The sequence below is a fragment of the Labrus mixtus genome, chromosome 21, assembly GCF_963584025.1.
Source record: "Labrus mixtus chromosome 21, fLabMix1.1, whole genome shotgun sequence".
Classification (NCBI taxonomy): Eukaryota; Metazoa; Chordata; class Actinopteri; order Labriformes; family Labridae; genus Labrus; species Labrus mixtus.
This window is the reverse complement of record NC_083632.1, coordinates 7735258-7753779: the sequence shown is the minus strand read 5'-3', so window position 1 is coordinate 7753779 and position 18522 is coordinate 7735258. Positions and strand designations below refer to the sequence as shown.

The window sequence follows — 18522 nt, the reverse complement described above, 5'->3', positions numbered from 1 at the left end:
AGGAGCTCGGACATTCGGGGGGGGGGGGGGGGGGGGGGGGGGGGTCTTAGTAGAGTCGTTATTGCTTTGAATAAAAAGTAACCTGTTGAGGTGGTTCGGGCATCTGATTAGGATGCCTCCCTCTGGGGGTTTCTAGGCACATCCAACTGAGAGGAGACCCCAGGGTAGACCCAGAGTTCGCTGGAGGGATTACATATATATAAAGTGTGGCCTGGGAACGCCTCAGAATCCCCCAGAAGGAGCTAGAAAACATTGCTTGGGAGAAGGAAGTCTGGGTTGAATATTACGCTTGCTGCCACTGTGACTCGGACTGGGATAAGTGGAGGAAAATGTACACATTTTAGCTTTGACTGACATTACACTCTCTGCTATAGCATCACACTGTTTATGTTTGTTCTGGCCACATGGTAATTTACATGAAACCTGTTGATTTTTTTAGTGGGTACATTTATTATGGTTTCAGAACTTTGCACTCACTGGCACTAGTTCTATACTGCATTTTGCAAAGACTGATACTGGTATCATTATCTGATCAGCTCTACAAGTAAACAACAAGCATCCCTTGAACTACTTAAATGGTGCATATAAACAATATTTTGTTGATTCTTTAACACATATTTTTTCAGAGTTCATAATAAGTTTTAAAGAAAAAAAACCATTTTATATGCCTCTGGCTACATAGTCAACCTTGTTTGTGCTGTAGCCTAAATTTTTTAATAGGATGGCGTTCATTAAGAGTTGAGGTTTAGGGGATGGGTTTGGTGAGGTATGCTCACTAGTAAGACTGCCATGGCAACTTTCAGCCAAAAAGAAAATGCCTCCCGGACTGCATACAGAAACACACAAAAGGGATAATGACAAAATAGTCAACATATGCTTGGATGGATGGACTCCTACGAGTAACTGTGTGCAGTACAGAAAAATGTTGCCCCTCAATGCATTTCTGACCATATGAACAAACACTGCTTCCAGGCTCCTGGAGGGAAGACACACTTTTCCACAAAGTAACAAACTTTTAACAGCTTCATTAAAAACTAAATATAGGTTTGGCTTGTACTTACAGCAGTTATTTCCCTGTAAATGTACAGACAAATCCATTTACAAGCTTTAAAAGCTCCTTTCTCCAGGTAGCACACAGAACACACTTCTCTTTCTCTCTTTGAAAGTGCACAAACACTGCAGCAAGTTACCTTGGAGAGAGTTCATACTATGGAATAAAGACTATTTTCTATCGGAGATAAGCAGATAAATGTTCTCAGCTGGAAGCTGGGAGTCTGGCTGGTTTGTTTACCTAAGAAAATGGACCCACACGCTGAAATTCAAATGAACCAGATCTAATGGAGACGCATCTGCAGCAAGCTTAAAAACAGACACTGTGGGCTAAAAAATAATAGACGTCAATCATCGCAGTAAAAGACATCCAGAGCTTATCATGGACCTTTTGCATACAGAGTTGCATCAAGGAAAAAAACGTTTCTGTAATTCATATACATACCACCATGTATGGGAGTACGAAGAAAACAATCTTCTTAGACAGTTGCTTGTTCTTATGTGTTTAATTAGGGCATGAAGGCAACATTTTGTAAATACGAAGCAATTAAAATATGTTATTGCAAACCAGAGGTGTCACTTAAACATTCATGAATACATATAGGAGACATATTTACATACACAGCAGCACGTCTTTATCAAACAACATAAACTGCTTTGTGGCTATGAAAACTTGAAGATAGCTGCTCATAAAGTCCGAGGCCAAATTCTGACCTCAGCAACTACCTTCTGTCAGAGTCCATAAAGAATGAAAAGGACAATATATAAAATCTAACTGCACAGCTTCACAAGAGAAAAGGATAGAAGCTGACACTAATGCGCCCGCGTTAAACTTACAAATTATTTATTAACATTATGTAAATAGTAGAAAGGCTATAAAATGCAAGGAAACTGTAAAAATGAGTGCTAAAGCCATAAGGTAGAGCTTGCAATAAAGATCATGATCATCACAACGCAAGTGTCAGAATAATGGAAAAACACAGTATTCAATATGAAGCATAGTAGCAAAGTAAAGGATGCTATCTGATTGGTTGATATGAGGGATTTTTGTTGTTTTATTTGATATCATATGCTAGGATGTGCGCACACTAGTCCTTTTTTCTCATTTGATATCTTCAACATTGGCTGACCATTAAAGAGTAAAGGAAAACTTTGATGTACAATTTATATACTTTTAACCATGCCAGCTGCAGTTATACTTTGGGTTTAGTAAATGATGCTAAGTAGCTATGGTAAGATGGTAAACTTGGTAAATATTGCCTACTAAGAATCAGAATTTCATAACAAATTTCAGATTTGCTGCAGAAAAGCTGACATAAAACAATAGTAGGCAGTCCTAAAACCTCACCAAGCCGTCTTCTTATCCTGTTCTTTACCCTATGAAAGGGGACGAACGACTTGTATTTTCCTCTCAAATGTAGGAAAGTTCAAGGATGAGGTTTAAGAGAGGCCAGAATCTGCTGCAGTTTCTTTGGAGTTACTTGTATGAGGTTAGCTTGGTTTCAGTGCAGAGTGCAAGATGATCTCTCTAAATAGAACTAATCTGCAGAAGCATGAACAGCTCAGGTCAGAAATCTGGAGTGTATGTAAGAAGAAAGCCGGAGGGAACCATCAACATGATGCCCCTATGAGATCTCAAGAGAAGGTTTTTAACTCTGTTTAAACTGAGTTTAAGTTTAAGCATCTCTCAGCCTTAAGCAAGTACCCTGAGTCATAAACTCTCATGAGAGGCACACCAACTCCTCCTATATGTTATTTTTAAGACATTTCTTTGGAAGCTTGTCAGATACTCAAAAGATAATTTTTGTTAAACTAAAAGGAAGAGGTTACAACAACAGATCACAAATAATGGCACCAGGCTGTGCCAAGAATCACAGCATGGACTTCCACAATGGACCAACGTATTTTAGTGAATAATTAATGAACAATAGCAGCGCTTGCACTGTTGTTTGGGAGTCAGGCTCTAAAACCTACTGTATATATATTTTAGAATCAGGTGTATTGATTTTCTCTCTAATATCAACTTGATTGCACCTGCACAAAGACCTGTACAGTATGTATGTCTGATCAAGCCAAGTTTACCACAACAGGGACAAGATGATCATTTAGATGTATGCACGATTAGTTTCAATAATTCTAGAAAACACATGGTTGTCAGCAGAATATAAATGTGTTACACATCTGCATTTATTATTAAACTACGTACATGTCTACAGACGTGAGAAACCTTTTTTTCATGACACCGATCTGCTTCTTTTGAGATTGCTTTCCTGTCATGACATTCAATTTAAAATTGTTCCTCCAGCTATTCCTCCAACTCCTCATTTTATTTTATCTTTCATTTTCCTTGTACAAATTGCAGGTTTATAATTTTTTCTTGTTCCTGCACCTTTCCGTTCTTTGTATAGGTCTTAGTGAAAATAAAGAATGCCTCAATAATATACTGCCTAATCAGAACAAAAAAAAAAAACCAATGATGAAATGTCTCACAGTAAAATGACAGCAATCATAGTCAGGTAGTGGCACAAAAATGATAGATATTCAAAGACTGTTCAGAAATGGTGAGCTACTTGTAAATGTCTGCTGCACAACAAGTCCAGAAATATCTCAGACAATAGACAAATAAATAAACATGAAATTATTGCCTCACAGCCAGTGCAATTCGGCCAAGAAAAATCAGAGCTCAGTTGCCAACTGGTAAGCGATACGAGGTCTTTTTTGCCTTCTTAATTGAGTTATTTATGTTCCCATCGAAAAATTACACAACAAATTAATTCTGATTTGTATCGCCTTAAATATTTGAGAGCAGGAGATTTTTTTAATCTTCAACATCCAGTCTTGGTGGGAACAGTGGGAGGCGTTCTTTTAACAACGGGAAGCAATGACCCGTGATGGTGGAAGTGCGGGCTCGCCGTAGGAAGTCACACGTTTCTTCTCAGCCCTTTAGCCTCACCTCCTAGTAAGTGATTAGAGGAACATCTGCAAACACAGACAGCCCTCTCTGCATTTCTTTTCATATTTTACACAAGCAAACTCCAGGAATCATTATCCAACATGAGCTCATCATTAGCACATTCATAATTCAGTGTAATGGATTATGTAATTGCTCCATTAATCAGGGAAGCCACCCCGGCATACTCTCCTATGCATTAGTTTAATTATGGGGAAATGCCTCTATTTAAATAGATGCTGTGTTTGCAGAAGCACAGTTTACAAAGTCTGTTTTTGGCACTGTGGGAACTAGTGCAGAGTGGGGCTTTAGAAGCAGCTTTGGCGATGTATAGCCTCCAGTCTTTGCGGTATGCTTGCAGACAGCTCTTCAATAAAATGTGTCATGGCTGTGGGGGCAAAATGAAGAAGTAGGCAAAAGGGCAAATGCCTTTAAGGAAGCTAGTTGTCAAGCTCAGGCGTCACTTCAGTCACATAATTTATTGACGTTTGCAGGAGGCAGCGTCTGTGGGATGAATATTCCAGTTATATCTGAAGCTGGAAGAAACGGATTAAGACACGTAGACACGGAGGTATACTTGTCATCTGATTCCAGCTGCTGGCATGACTTGTGAGGACCTAATCCAATGCTGTCATCAGCTATTTGTCAAGGAAAAAGAGATACAAGGCCTTCACCTCCTCCTCCTTACTATTGTTGGAAGCTCAGTATGAGAGTCTGGCTGCAGGCCTTTACTTTGAGCGACGTTTGACAATTATCAACAGGGGGAACTTGTGTATTTTAGTCTTCTCATACTTGTTAAAAAAAGGTCAGTGACAGGCAGAGCCTCTTGTGCACTCATAAGTACATTCAGGGCTTACAAGAAGTAACGGCTTTTGTTGATACGACCTGTTGTTACATAAGAGAAATCACTCAACATATGCAGCAATAAGTGCAGCACACTTATCAGTTATTTTCCTTGTCTGTTCTCCTCCCCCAGATTTCTTTCTTACCTCTGCCTTGTTCCTGCACTTGGACGGAAAGTGGGAGAAAAATTAATATGTATTTTATGCTGCCACTGCATATATATATATATAGTCAAGCATAAACCTCAAATCCAAATAGGGCCCGAGTGATTGCTCCTTCAGTCTCTACCTACACAAAACAAACAACTAAATGGTTTGTGGTTACTGTCAAGATGTTGGCAAAGCTTCACAAGGCTTAAAGCCCACTGCCAATAATGCAGCCTGAGCCAAACAGGAAGACGGAGAGAGAGACACACGAAGAATAAAACATGGCAGGGAAATGTTTTTCCATTGTGAGAAATGCCTTGTGAAAAAAAGAAGAGCTTACGTATTCACCTCGTAGAAGTGACATTTAAATAAGCAGGAGCCATTCTCTTCCTCAATCCCTCCCCATCCCTGTCTCTGGATCCCTCTGTGCCGCTGTAATTCCAAGCTGTCACAAACAAATCCTCCTCGCAGACCTTTAAAAATGTCAGGTTCTGTCAAGAAGGATGGCGGCCTCCGAAAATTCAACCATTGAAACATTTTGTCAGGAGATCATTTGTCCCCAACCTGACAGCCACTTGACTCCAGATCTCAAAATATAGCTCAATATTCATTCATGTGTTTATTTTGCTACCCAGTCTTTTACATGTAGTTGGTTAAATTTTCTCAGGACGGGTAAGGAAGATTTTCAGTCCAACACTCGATAATGGTACAACATCAAAATAAAATTCTAATACAGCTTGAACAATCTGCATCCTGTTATGACACTTTGGCTCTTAAATCTGAGATTGATCACGTTGAAGAAAAATCCATCCCACCACTATTCTATTGATTACTACACGCCGACTCAACAACTGATATAATAATTGCTATCAACAAAGACAAAGAAGGTAGGTGCAGCATTTACATTCCAGGTCTAAAACTACATAAATGGAAGTATTCCTAACAAATGGTTACAGATGCAAGAATTTCTATTTGAACCAATACAAAAGTAAAGCTACCTCTTTTGCTGGAAGGGCAGGAAAAAATTGTAATGCACATAAAATGCAAACAGATTTCTTGGTGCTGTCACACAAAAAGTCAGTGCTGGTGCACCAAAGTATGAGCCGATATAAAAGAAGACATTTGGGAAAAGAACATTTTCTGATCTGATTCACTGCTTTGTGTGCACTCATTCCACATTCTTTGTTTTACCATCAAATTGTAAATCTTTTCTTAATATCTTCAACTTTTAGTACAACCAGTTGTAAAAATGTATAGAGATTGCAAAGATTCAAACATGTGGTATTAACACTCCTGACGACCCTTTTTTTTTTTTAGATTTATTTTGGGGATTTTTGTGCCTTTATTGGAGCGATAGGACAGAGGATATAGTCAGAAATCAGGGAGAGAGAAAGAGTGGGGAATGACATGCAGTAAAGGAGCCTTGTAGACTAAATAAAAGCACAAGACATAACTACACTAATCTTGACAAAATGCAAATGCTGGACATCGAAATTTGATTTATAAAGGGTCAAAAACATTCATAGGGAAGAAAAATCTCATGCATATTTCTTCCTTCAATAGAGACACAAGCTGCTGAGAGAACTTGGCATAAGTCAGACGCAACAATTCAGTGGCTATGCATTTAAATTCTACATAATTTTAATAACCTCTGGCACAAAGAAAGTTAACAAGAAACTGTTAGCAGAGAGCGCAATCTCAAGAGTCACTTTAGTGCCCTGAGTGTGAAGGAATGAGATGAGGGAGAGAGCAAGAGGAGCTAATCAACTCTTCCTCCTCAGTGGCATTTCATACACTCTCTGCCACCAGTTCAGTGTGCACAAAGGGCAACGAGCATCAATAAGTCAACACGCGGCTACAGCAGGAGTGGATCCAGACTCCTCGGCCATGTAAAAGAGAAACAAGACTTTACAGCAAGGGCTAAATTAATTTAATTTTGCAGATGAACTGCTCGAGGGATACTTGCCGAGTGTCTCCAGTGAACGTGGTGTGCATACAGAAAAAAAGTTTAATGTACAAAAATCTATCTGACCCTCACAACAAGACCTGGTATGGATTGAGCTGCTAAATTTGCATTTCTTAAGACACAGCTCCTGAAAAAGCTGTCCTCTCCCTGCACCTTGTATAAGATGCTGAGCCAATGGAGGGTGGTGGGCGGGGAGAGGGAGGCAGAGAGGTTAGAGGAGAAAAGAGAGAGAGAGAAAGAAAAAAAAGCCTCTTCTTTTTGAAGAAGTTTGCTGTGCCATGTTTCAGTGTATGCCGTTGCAGCTGCACATCATGTCCCCATGTCCAGGAGGGTAAGACTGGCTTGAGGCTTTTTCCTTTTTTTTAAGGTTTATTTTTCCTTTTCTCTCCTCCTCCTCATTTCCTTGCATCAGGCAAAGGATCTGAGGCTTTAATATGGCTGCCAGTGAGGCAACAGCCATTTAATAACAATGCAATAGTTCCTCACAGCAGTAGTCCGGTGTCGCTCACACACCCCGCCGTGTGCAGATGGTACATTGTCTGTGCTTTTCGGAAAAACATTCCCCTTTCCGAAACGTTTTTTTCCCTCTTTCTCCCCCCCCCACACACACACGCTGCCCTTTTTTGTCAGCAATATTTAACCTTATTCTTCTTAGAAATGACACACAAGCAGCCTTATTTCTGCTATTATTGCTCTTGGCTTATTTCGTAAGAGGTCAGCTCAAGTGCCCACCGCGCAAGAGATGATCTGTTTGTGTTTATGTGTGTGTATGGATGATGGTAAGCCTTTTGCATGTGCCTCGCAGCCTCCCGCAGTGGGGGACATCTGGAGGAGGCGTTACCGTGTGTGCACAGAAAAAAAAAGGAGAAGAGTTCAGGCCTGAAATATCATCCTCGAAGGACATAACCGGCTTTCATTAACATACAAAAGGGGGGGGGGGAGAATATGGCGCCGGAGATTTATCCAAATCAACACGCCTAATGTTGCACATAAGCCAGTCACCTTGCCAAGTTACCCTAAAACTCATTCTCCCTATCAGTGGCCCTTTTGCTCAAACTCGCCGCTGAGAGCAATTAGGGCACATTTTGATGAAAATGACCGGTAATTCAGTGGAAGGAGCAACAATTTCATGAGGTGGATGTTCATTACGAGCCAGCAGGGAAGAGCCTCTTCTTAATAGAGTGCCAGCCATAAACATCCCTCATCATCGCACGGGTTTGCCATTTGATCTCACCTCTGGGGGTTCTGCGGCGGGCATCTTCATTCATTTCTTCTCTTTCACTGTCTGTTTACTCAGTAATGGACTCTGCCCGGAGAGTTGTTAAAGAGGGGAACAAAGTGAAAGTGCTCCGACACTCTGCTGAGGCTGTGATTAACGACTGAATTAGAAAACAACTCCAGGTCACCTTCTTTAACATGGTGATGGATGATCTAACGCCGAAATCTGATGGCCTTTTGTTATTGGTGAGCAACAACCTGAATCAAAAACGTGATGGTGCAAGTCCATCAATCTGAAAGTAAACAACATGCTGTAATTAAGAGTAAACACAACCAAACTGGGTGTTTTTTATGGCTTTGATTATAAGCATCCTACTGATCACTGTGCATTAAACTGTGTCCACCACTGTCTGCAAAGCCTTAGTTAGCTTTGCCCTAGTTCAGCCGTGTGTGTGTGTGTGTGTGTGTGTGTGCCATAGCTCCTGTCACAGGCAGTTTACAAGACTGGGAACGAGGGTTGCCATCTGTCCCACCTCGATGGGGTGCACAGAGGGACGTTTTGCACAGTTTTGGCATGCCTGACTTCCCCTAATGCTGCACAAATGTTTACAGACATTACATAAGCAGTAAGACCTTCACCAGGGTTGAGAGGGGCAGAATTGAGACGGGTGCAAGAGGAGTAGAAAAAGGAAGAGAGATTAAAAAGTATTAGAGAGCAGACCTTGTCCTTTTGATTCTGCAGGCTAGCCTGCACTTTAAGGCAGACAATAGCACTACAGGGCTGCGTTGGTGTAGGGAGCAGGTAGAAGATAAAAAAAAACTTCAAGTCCAGCTTGAAAACCTTTAAAGTGCAGACCCCACGTGGAGTGTTTTCACACCTTTGAGGCAGAACAGTACAACCCTGGAAAGATTTGACAGCTGCAAAATTACTCTAACATCTAAATTCTTGGCAGATAAAATCGCAATTTAGGCTGCAAGGTTTTTGCTAAGTGGGCCTGCTTTCGACAAAAGAGTAAAGGGTTGAAGTTTGTTGCTTTGCGCTGCCACAAAAGTAGCCAAGAACACATTTTTGGCTGACTTCTCAACAAACCTCCACAAGAACATTCTTCTGAACTTCACAAATGGTATACTGCAAGAAACATTTTCTTATCATTCCCAATTCGTAATAGTCTAAATTTTTGGGCACCAACGTTTAAGAGGAAGCCTGCATTTTTTTGCCATAACACAGTGACTTGTTAGGCTGCATTTGCCTTAACATTTACCAGAAACCAAAGTCAGGGAGAGGATGAATTAACCTAATTCCTGCTCTGCATCACATTCAAGCTGTACTGGAAGATGATGCAATCCTAAAAAGTAATAATGTTGTGTAAAAGGTAAATAAAAACATAATGTTATGATTTGAAAATCATTGATACGCTATATTTGATTGAGTATAGCACAAAAACAACTTACCACATGCTGAAACTGAGAAATGTCAATGTTTTTGGAAAATTATATGTCCTTTGTGAAATTGATGCCGACCACATTTTCCAAAAGGTTAGGACAGTGGCTACAAAAGACAGGAATTCAAGATCTCACAGTTCAAAAGGGTAACTGGGAGCTACTCTGTGAAAGAAAGATTCAGAGAATATGAAGAAATCTCTGTACAGAAGGGACAAGACAGAAAACCACAGTGGATGGTCGTGATCTTTGAGTCCTCAAACGACCCTGCAGTAAAAAACAGACAAAAATCTGTAATGAACATCACTGCATGGGCTCAGGCACAGCTCCCAAAAAAACATTGTGTTCGGTCTGCTCAGCTCGTGCCCCAGATAATTATAGAGACTCTAACAGCTTCTATAGAAAAAAAAGACCTTTTATTAAAGACCTCAAAACCAACCTGGCCTGGCCCGGCCGGGCTCGGACCCAAGGGGAGGGGGGAGGATCCTGGGCAGAGAATCACACTCTGGACGTTTAACAATAGTATGGCTACGTAGTAGAAGAGTCAAGGTGATAAACAAGCCTTCCAGCAGTCCCGACTTTATACCCATAGAAAATGTTTGGAGCATTATGAAGCGTGAACCAAGACAAAGGAGACCCTGAACTTTCTGTTTGGGTTTGTACAAACAAACAAAAAAGTTTCCTCACTGCAACAAAATGTGACACCAGCCTGAGTGAAATACAGCTTTTTCAGGGAGCCACGAAGAAGAAGAACTTGATACTGAGCAAACCATTAAAAAGGCATATACTGATTTAGTGCTTTTTGTGTATGCAATGTAATGAAGGTCCTTGGAGAGGTTTTAAAATACTACAGCATGTTTCAGTGGACACCTGGAGCAGCATTTGTATGCGTTTCTCTCCTTGCTTCTTTGACAGGGGAACAAGATGAAATTTACAGGAACACTATAGCAGCACCAGGGACACAGACCGTGCATGGAGACAAAATAAGACTTTAGCCTCTACACATGTTTTCTACACTGAAACAACAGTAACGTTAAAAACAGCAATAGTGGACAACTCAAATCAGAGTGCATATAAGCAAACAGCCCGCTGGAGTTTTATCTCACAGTGATAATACGACCCACAGTGACATTGAATAGTTTAGGTAAACTGTTACATTTCAAGTACCATCACTTGAACATCTTTTTTGACAAAAAGGTTTGTTCAAGGGGAAACTTTTCAGAAAGGTTTAACAGTATTGGACAACATTAAATGTACCAATTTACTTTCTTTCCTTATATATGGGCCTATTTTTCATTGACAATGTGAGATCTACATCTGCGAGGTGAGTTTAAATGCCTTTGTGCCAGATCATCCTAACTGTGTTCAGTTTATTCAGCAAACAAGTACAAGGCCTACTGATGGCGTCTAAGATTACAACGTGTGGCTGAGCTTGAGAGAACACGTTGGGCTAAGAACCAGCTGGATGGTTTTCTGACCATGGAAACTCAAAAATTATTTGATGGAACAAGCAGTTCAAAACCACTGCAGGCATATTACTGGTTATTTTTGGAGGTAAGATAGACAGGAAGTGCATTTCCTGCACTGTGGTAGAGGGGATTTGGAGGGAGGTGGTTGGAGATGGCGTGAACTTGGAGATGGGTGCCCTCCTTAATTGTTTGGTAATGCCTATATTTAATGGCAGCAGTGCGACTTATCTGTATCACTGTGTCATAAAATGTTATGAAACATTCTGAGAATTCTCTCCTAAAATATTACAAATCCATGGAAATCATATTTTTCTGTACTTATTGAAAGCTTAAAATATCCTTCCTGCTGTTTTATCATTGTGTTATACAACGTTCTGTTTGTGGTATTATGGAGAACCTATTCAATATAATCTTATAGTGTTTTCTGTCTCACTGTGAAGTCATAATCTAGAGGCAGGATCTGATCTGCACTAGTAGACACACTTGGCTTTTCTATTTCAGTCATGTTGTTGCGTGTCAGCTGTGAGTTTTCACTGAGAGTGATAGAACGACAGCATGCACAGCGGGGAGGGAACACTCCCAGTGATGCCCCCCCCCCCCCCCCTTTAAGAAAAGCATACAGCCCACCCACTCAATACCTATGCCGACCTATATCACTGATTTTATCACTTCCTCATATTGCACACATACTGTGGCTTCCGTCTGCTAGACCAAATGTCTCTATGTTAATGCCGCTATGTGAAATGCATGCATATCTATGAAGACATCTGTATCACATAGAATTTGCAAGAAAACGAGACAAGCCAGCAGATTCATTAACTGTTCTGATATGCAGATACAGGCGTATAAGCTGCAGATACTGTGTGATAAAGTGTTGAGTACAGAAAGGCCGTCAGAGCAGCAAGAGATCTTGCCGCTGTTGTCATGGTGGTCCTTCTCCCTCCTTCATAGCCTGCCCTGCAATTAACGCTGCACAGTGATTTTTCCTGGAACCACCCCCCATCCTGCGTTTGCACCTCGTATGTATTTATGTAAGCGGCTGTGTGAGAGAAAGCTAATTTTCTCAACTGTTCACCAGAAGGAGTTCCTCTGAATTTGTATTCAGTAATGAGATGGGGTCCGGGAATGATGGGGAATTTGTAAGCATGCATCACCTCCCATAATTCCACTTAGTCAGCCTGTAAACAGTTATAAATGCAGGGGGTAGTTACGGCAGCTCCCCCCACACACACACACACCCCCACCCTCTGTTCTACGCTCTCATCAGGGGAACACATCTCCAAAGAAACCAATGGCAGGAGAGGGGGAGATATTGCAAATCACATTACAGGACATGAAATTAATCCAGCCTCCCCAAACATTTGGCCTTCACACTGTTTAACCTTGAGGCTGATTTTTATACTCCCTTCCTCACCTCCCCCCCATTCTCCACCCTCATCATATCCGAAAGAAACCAGTCTGACATTACAACAATAGCCCTGCCGAGGTAATTATTCAACAGGATCCTTCACCGTGCCCATGATACGTTGTAATTTCATTTCACTTATGTCTGTTTCATAATGTAATACACAATAGAGCAGGGGCACTTGACGTCCCAACAGACCACTTCCTCCTTAAGATAATAAAAACCTTTTGTGCTTGCCTTTGAGAAATCCTTGGTGGATTATGCGAGTGTGGAGTCGGGGAGCACATCAATTAATATGCATTAAATGAAAGAGTATTAAGTTGTAAGAAAATAATTAATAAGTCTAATTGCTGTGCTGCTTCTCTGCCCAGCGATGTTGTACCTTAATGCTAACAGGAAGATGCTAAAAGTACAAGAGTTACCTGACCTTTCACATGGCCAAGAGACAATGTACTTTCACTTTAGTACATGGCCGCCTCTCGCTCTCCTAAATGTAGAGTGGTACAAGATAAAAGCACAGAGTGACTCTTACATCCAACCCTGATAACTGCAGAAACATGCATGCCTGCTAGCCACCGCTAAACCACATGAGATTTGAGAATAAAATACATCTGTTTGTGTTAGAGAATACTGTAGATCTCTTATGCGAGTCCTATCGCTGCATCTTGTTCCTTTGTACGGAGCAGAGAAAAGCGCAGGCACAGGGTTCCACTTTTCCTCCTGATACCATGAAAGAGACATTCACGGCTCCAATTATCCTTTTACCCCTGTGTACCTCCAGAAAACACAAGCGCTGCCACTGTGGATGAAATTATAGCGGAAGGGGAGGAAAACGATGACAGGGAAAAAAATCTGATCCACACATGCTCTTCAAGGTGCTTAAAAAATAAGGACGCAGAAAGCCTCAGGAGGGGAACAGAAAGGCTGAGAAATGGCAATGACAAGCACAATGTTTCTCTGAGATATCTTTTCAATATATTTTGAAGGGTTAGAGGAAGTTTTGAAGCCATGAGAGATGGAGCAGCTCCGGCTGAGTGCTGGCGCAGCAGTGATGGATACTGCAGCGCTCTTGTTTAAAAACTTGACCAAGACCAGAAGAATCACCTTGATCAGACTGACACGTTTATCATTTTTCTTTCAAAAGAAATGACACCATCTTGCAGCTAAATCAATCTTGCCTTTGGTTGGAGATAATGAGCATGTTCGCCGGGTGCTTCAAATGAACACCGCTGCTTCTGGGGCTCCTCAGCTCAACACAGTCACATCATGCAGACACTTTTGAGGAAAAAAAAAACCTCTTATGTCTTCAGAGACCAATTAAACACACATATTCAAACTGACCTAAAAGGAGGCGCAGAACGGTTTTCACATACAGCTCTGCCTGGTTCCCATGGCTTCTATTGCTAGTAGATTCATCTCGATTGTTTTTAACCGCCACAAACAAACAATCTCAGCAGAGTGGGAAGAATCTATTGCATCTCCACAGGATCAAAGACTATTGAGAGATAGTGAAAACACTTGGATATACCAATTTTCCCAAAACAGGTGCATTCAAAGGACATGGAGCAGGGTTTAGCAGATCAGTAGCACAGCATGCATACATTAAATGATCCTTATTAAAGAGCATGAGTGGTGGTTATTAGATTATTATTGTTACTATCTCTGCTGCAAGAGGAATTTACAACAGAGGACAAAAAACATAGCAATAGTTGCTTTATGTGATGCCTTTAAAATGCTGTTCATATTGGATTAAAATGTATAAGCATGATGTGTGAAATGTTAAATTGTAAGTTACATTACTGTAATTTGACTGCAAGCTGGAGCATTTTCTGCGTATTTTAAATGGAATATATTTTGTCTCAAATGAACGATGACTTCCTTTTTCTTTTCCTGATAAATGTTTTGGCCTTGGAAACGTCAAGAAGTGGTGCGAAACTTTCAAAAAGAAGATCTTCAGATAGCTTGCTCGACAAAGAAAAACATTCTAAATCGAAACATTTTTCATTTACAAAGATATTCAAGAATGAATAGCAGCGCTTCCTCTCATTTGAGAAGTTGGAAAGAGCAAACGGTTGGCACTTTAACTCAGTAAATGAATCAGCTATCAAATTGCAGATTAATTTTCTGCCAGTCGACTAATTTGAGCACTAAAACCTATTTAAAAAAGACAAAGTTGAACTTGAAAAGGAGAACTCAGAGGCAGCTCTTTTTCCAGTCAGAATTTCATCCGTGACATATTTGGCTGCCTCAGCCCAGCGGGTATGCAGCAGTGACTCTGAAACATGCTCCGTCTCGCTTCCACAGCACTTCCAGGGGAAGCTTCTCCCATAAATCCCTCCTAATGGTTTGCCGGCGAGGGGAACTTTTTAACACAGAACTTAGCAGCCACTGTTATTCACCCGTACAGCCAAGAGTCTCTGGATGATGGATGGTAATAAATATTGCACGGGGCTAACAGAGGTCCCCTCAGAGACGTTCAATTGCCTTGAGTGATAGGGTGCTGCTCGGCAACGCGGGAGAGGATGGCAGAGGGCAGGCTCTTCACGCAGAGAACTAACTGAGTCTCTTCAATTTCCTCTGTGGAAATACGACAATCTCTGCTCTGAACGATAACACTGTCTCACAATGTGGGGGGAAAAAGGCGGCAGAAAATACATTGCTATCAACTTCTTTATGGCAAGTTTGCCGGTAAGGATAAAGGCATCTACTGTGAACTTGATTGATCGCGATCGACCTCCCATGTTAAGAAAAGCAACAATGCTCCGTGCTATGACCACTTGTGACTGGAGCAGTTTTAATTGAGCTTTTTCCAACAAGGCAGCTCTGTCGTGCCAAGCTGCCCACCATCTTAACGGCTTCCTTGACAATGGCCCACAACAGAGCAGATGTCCAGGCTGCACACATCTGTAGTGGCCTTATACTCCTGCAGGCACACACCCCCTTTCCCGTCCAATGCGTGCACATGGGCACCAATAAGACAGACAAAGAGCTGCTTTAACAAGGTCATCCCCAGTTCAGCTTGGAGAACACGAAAACAAATTCTCCTGTCGTAACATTCGCTTCAATGTTAACTAACAGAGAAGTCCAAGTTCTCACTTGTAAAAAGATGCACATTGATTGTTATTGTTGTCTGTGCTGCACAAAGAGGATAAAAATCCTCAAGAAATAAAATGACTGACACTGTTTTTAATGATGAGTGATAAGGAATTAACAGAACCCTAGTTCTTCATTAATCCAACACTTGTCCTGTTGTCATATTTTAGAGTGATCAGTGAATTAATTTGCCCAATAACGTGTAAGAATAACTGTGTGTGTAATTAACAAGTTAACACGAGGCAATTAGCAGCTCATTTATATACTGCTGGCACTTAGCAGTGGCTGTAAGCTAAAGAAACACATTCCTAACAAATTTTTAACTTTACACAAGCTGAATCCTGAGTGAAAACATTAGTTTGGCTGCTATTAAGTAAATTAATTTTCCTGAGGGAGATGTATCAAAGTGCCGAGTGGGAACCACAAAAATTAGTACATTATTCTCCTCCAGTGGTTTTCAAAGTCACACCCTGGGGTATCTCCTTAAACATGAGGACTGGCTTGGTTACATTTGGTGGGGGACTGCAAAACCTTTTTTTTTTCTCCACATGCAACAGATCTGTACCTCTTCTTACTAAGCCCCCAAAATCATTTCAGGTGGGATTCCTTAGGGGGGGGGGAACATGTCCTCAAAGCGTTTCAACCAAAGCTTTTTATCATGTGTGTTTTTTTTTTTAGAAACTTTTCATCTGTTTCTTTAAAGCACAGCCAGAGGAAACCAATAAAGGCCAAAGGTCAGTGTCGCTGTGATGCAGTTTTGGTAGCAGATGGGCTTCATAGTTATGACTTGTGTTTTAAAAAAAAAAAAGAAAATGATGCGCGAGCTAAGCAGCAGCAGCAGCAATCAGTCTGAATCAGAAGATTACACACGATGACGTCTTACACTATTTTGCACACACTCAAAAAACTCATTGAGTCGAGTCAAGTGTGGGGTATTAGAGGATTTATGAGCAAATAACCTCACTAGAAAGCGCAACACACACACACACACACACACACACACACAACTCCACAGCCATTCAACACACACTCTCATAATGCACTTCCTTTTTTCTTTTAACCGACACACACTCCGTGCCGGGTCTCGTTGTGTGTAAAAAAAACAAGATAGTCTTCGAGTCTTTGCCGAATACCCTTGCAATAAACGTAAAGGTGAGAGATAGTTTATGGATATAGAGGCAAAACGCGGGATATTTGTGTCCACGTTTGACAGTTACACCATGTTTTGGGTCAGAAATATCGTCCCTGCTGTGTATACAACCCACCCGACCAGTCTCCCATCTTCATGGCGCAGTAAAAGGTGGACACACATGGTCAGTGCTGTGTATGCGGACCTGAAGCCCCCCCGGTCGGGCAGCCCCAGCAACACATATATCAAACTCTCATTTCTGAACACAAGAAAACTGAATTGAACGTCGTGTAAAATGCAAGTCTTACCTGGAGGAATAATGCAGAAATTCAAGTTGAGAAGCCGACTTTCTTTTTAGGCACACGTCGTCGGCAGCAGCAGCGGCGTCAGCATCATACGCTCCGGGGAGAAATGTTTCATGTGAAGATTTGGAGTAATTCAGATTCCACCTTATTAATCCTCCTCGCGCGCCACTAAAGCGGCTCCTTTGAACAGATGGGGAGAAAAAAGAAACGACCGAGGAACGAGGGAGAAACGAGGGAACTGTCAGTGTGTTGTACCCGTCCTTGTTTATCAAAATACGGTCGAGCGTGAACGCCGAGTAGGTGTCTGTCTAACTGTTTCACTGCTTTATTTTTTCTCCCTCTCTTTCTCTCTCCCTCTCTTTGGCTGTAGTCACACTGTCTAACTCTCCTGTTCTACCAAGGCGGGGTCTTGGGTCGTTTAAACCAATGACATAAACCAAGTAGAAGAAGAAGTAGCCCCCTCCTCCTCTTCCTTTTCTCATACACACACACCTTCTGCTCACATGGTTAGCCAAAAAAAAAAAAAAAAAGACAACCGATGGAGTCAATGGGATATCTTGTTTTATCCCTAGGATTGACCTACTTTTTTCAGCGTTTTCAAATTCTGACCTGAGAAAAAATATTGTAAGGGTACCTAAACCAAAACATAGGCCTTAACTAAAAAGAGCAAAACAGTCTCACTTAGCCTATGCTCTTCCTAAATCCTAATTAATTGGGTTTACATATGCCAAAGCTTTAATGGCAATCCTTCTTTCTGCAAGTGACACAAAATGAATGATCCTTATATCTTTACAAAAACTACTTTAGACCAGCACAATGAAAACTGTTGACACAAAAACTTTAAGTATTATAACCTCAAAGCTGTAGAAATAATATCTGGTACTAACAACAGGTCAAAGGATTAGCCTACACAACAAACCAACATTTTGTGAGAATAACCACAGAGATATCACACGGCTACTGTCCAAATAACTCCACAGCGTTTTCACGTCTTTCACTAAAACTTTTGAACTCACTTTTGTGTGTGAAGTGGTGTAAAGTTTATTACTGATCTTATCTCGCATTTCACGCCCCCCCCCCTTTTTTAATCGCTGAATTAAACAGGGTTACTCTGGCTGAAAAAAGGAAACATGGATGATTTGTCTGACACTGGACTGACGTCAACACTGTTGAGTGTGGCCCAAAAATTCAATTACCACTAATTGCAACATAAGCACTACCATTTGTGTATTTGGACAAACCATCGACTGCATACAATATACCAAAATAAAGAAAAAAAATACTACAGCCTGACTGGAGCTGACATATTGTGTTGGTGATGCCATTTGGAGCCCTGTCATTTGAACATGCACAGAAGGGATGACTTTACGCCCCGCCCCTTACTCACCAATAAAACGTCAGAGCTACATTAGGTTGGTTCAGTCCACAGCGTAACAAAATCTTAAGCCTGTGTGAAGCAGACACTCACAGTTATGGAATGAAAAATAACTCTCAAATTAGTCTTTGTT

The 18522-nt window shown here is 41.2% G+C and overlaps 1 protein-coding gene across 2 annotated transcripts in view; it reads right to left on the bottom strand.

Annotated features, from left to right (window-relative positions):
- Positions 1-17414, bottom strand: part of LOC132955702 (C-terminal-binding protein 2) — a 103274-nt gene extending 85860 nt beyond the window's left edge. Inside the window, exon 1 of one of the 2 annotated variants that reach the window (XM_061028656.1) lies at positions 17018-17414. The gene's annotated coding sequence lies outside the window, so the exon portion shown is untranslated. The remainder of the gene's footprint in view (positions 1-17017) is intronic. The other variant, XM_061028657.1, reaches the window with a different exon arrangement.
- Positions 17415-18522: the final 1108 nt, after the last annotated feature.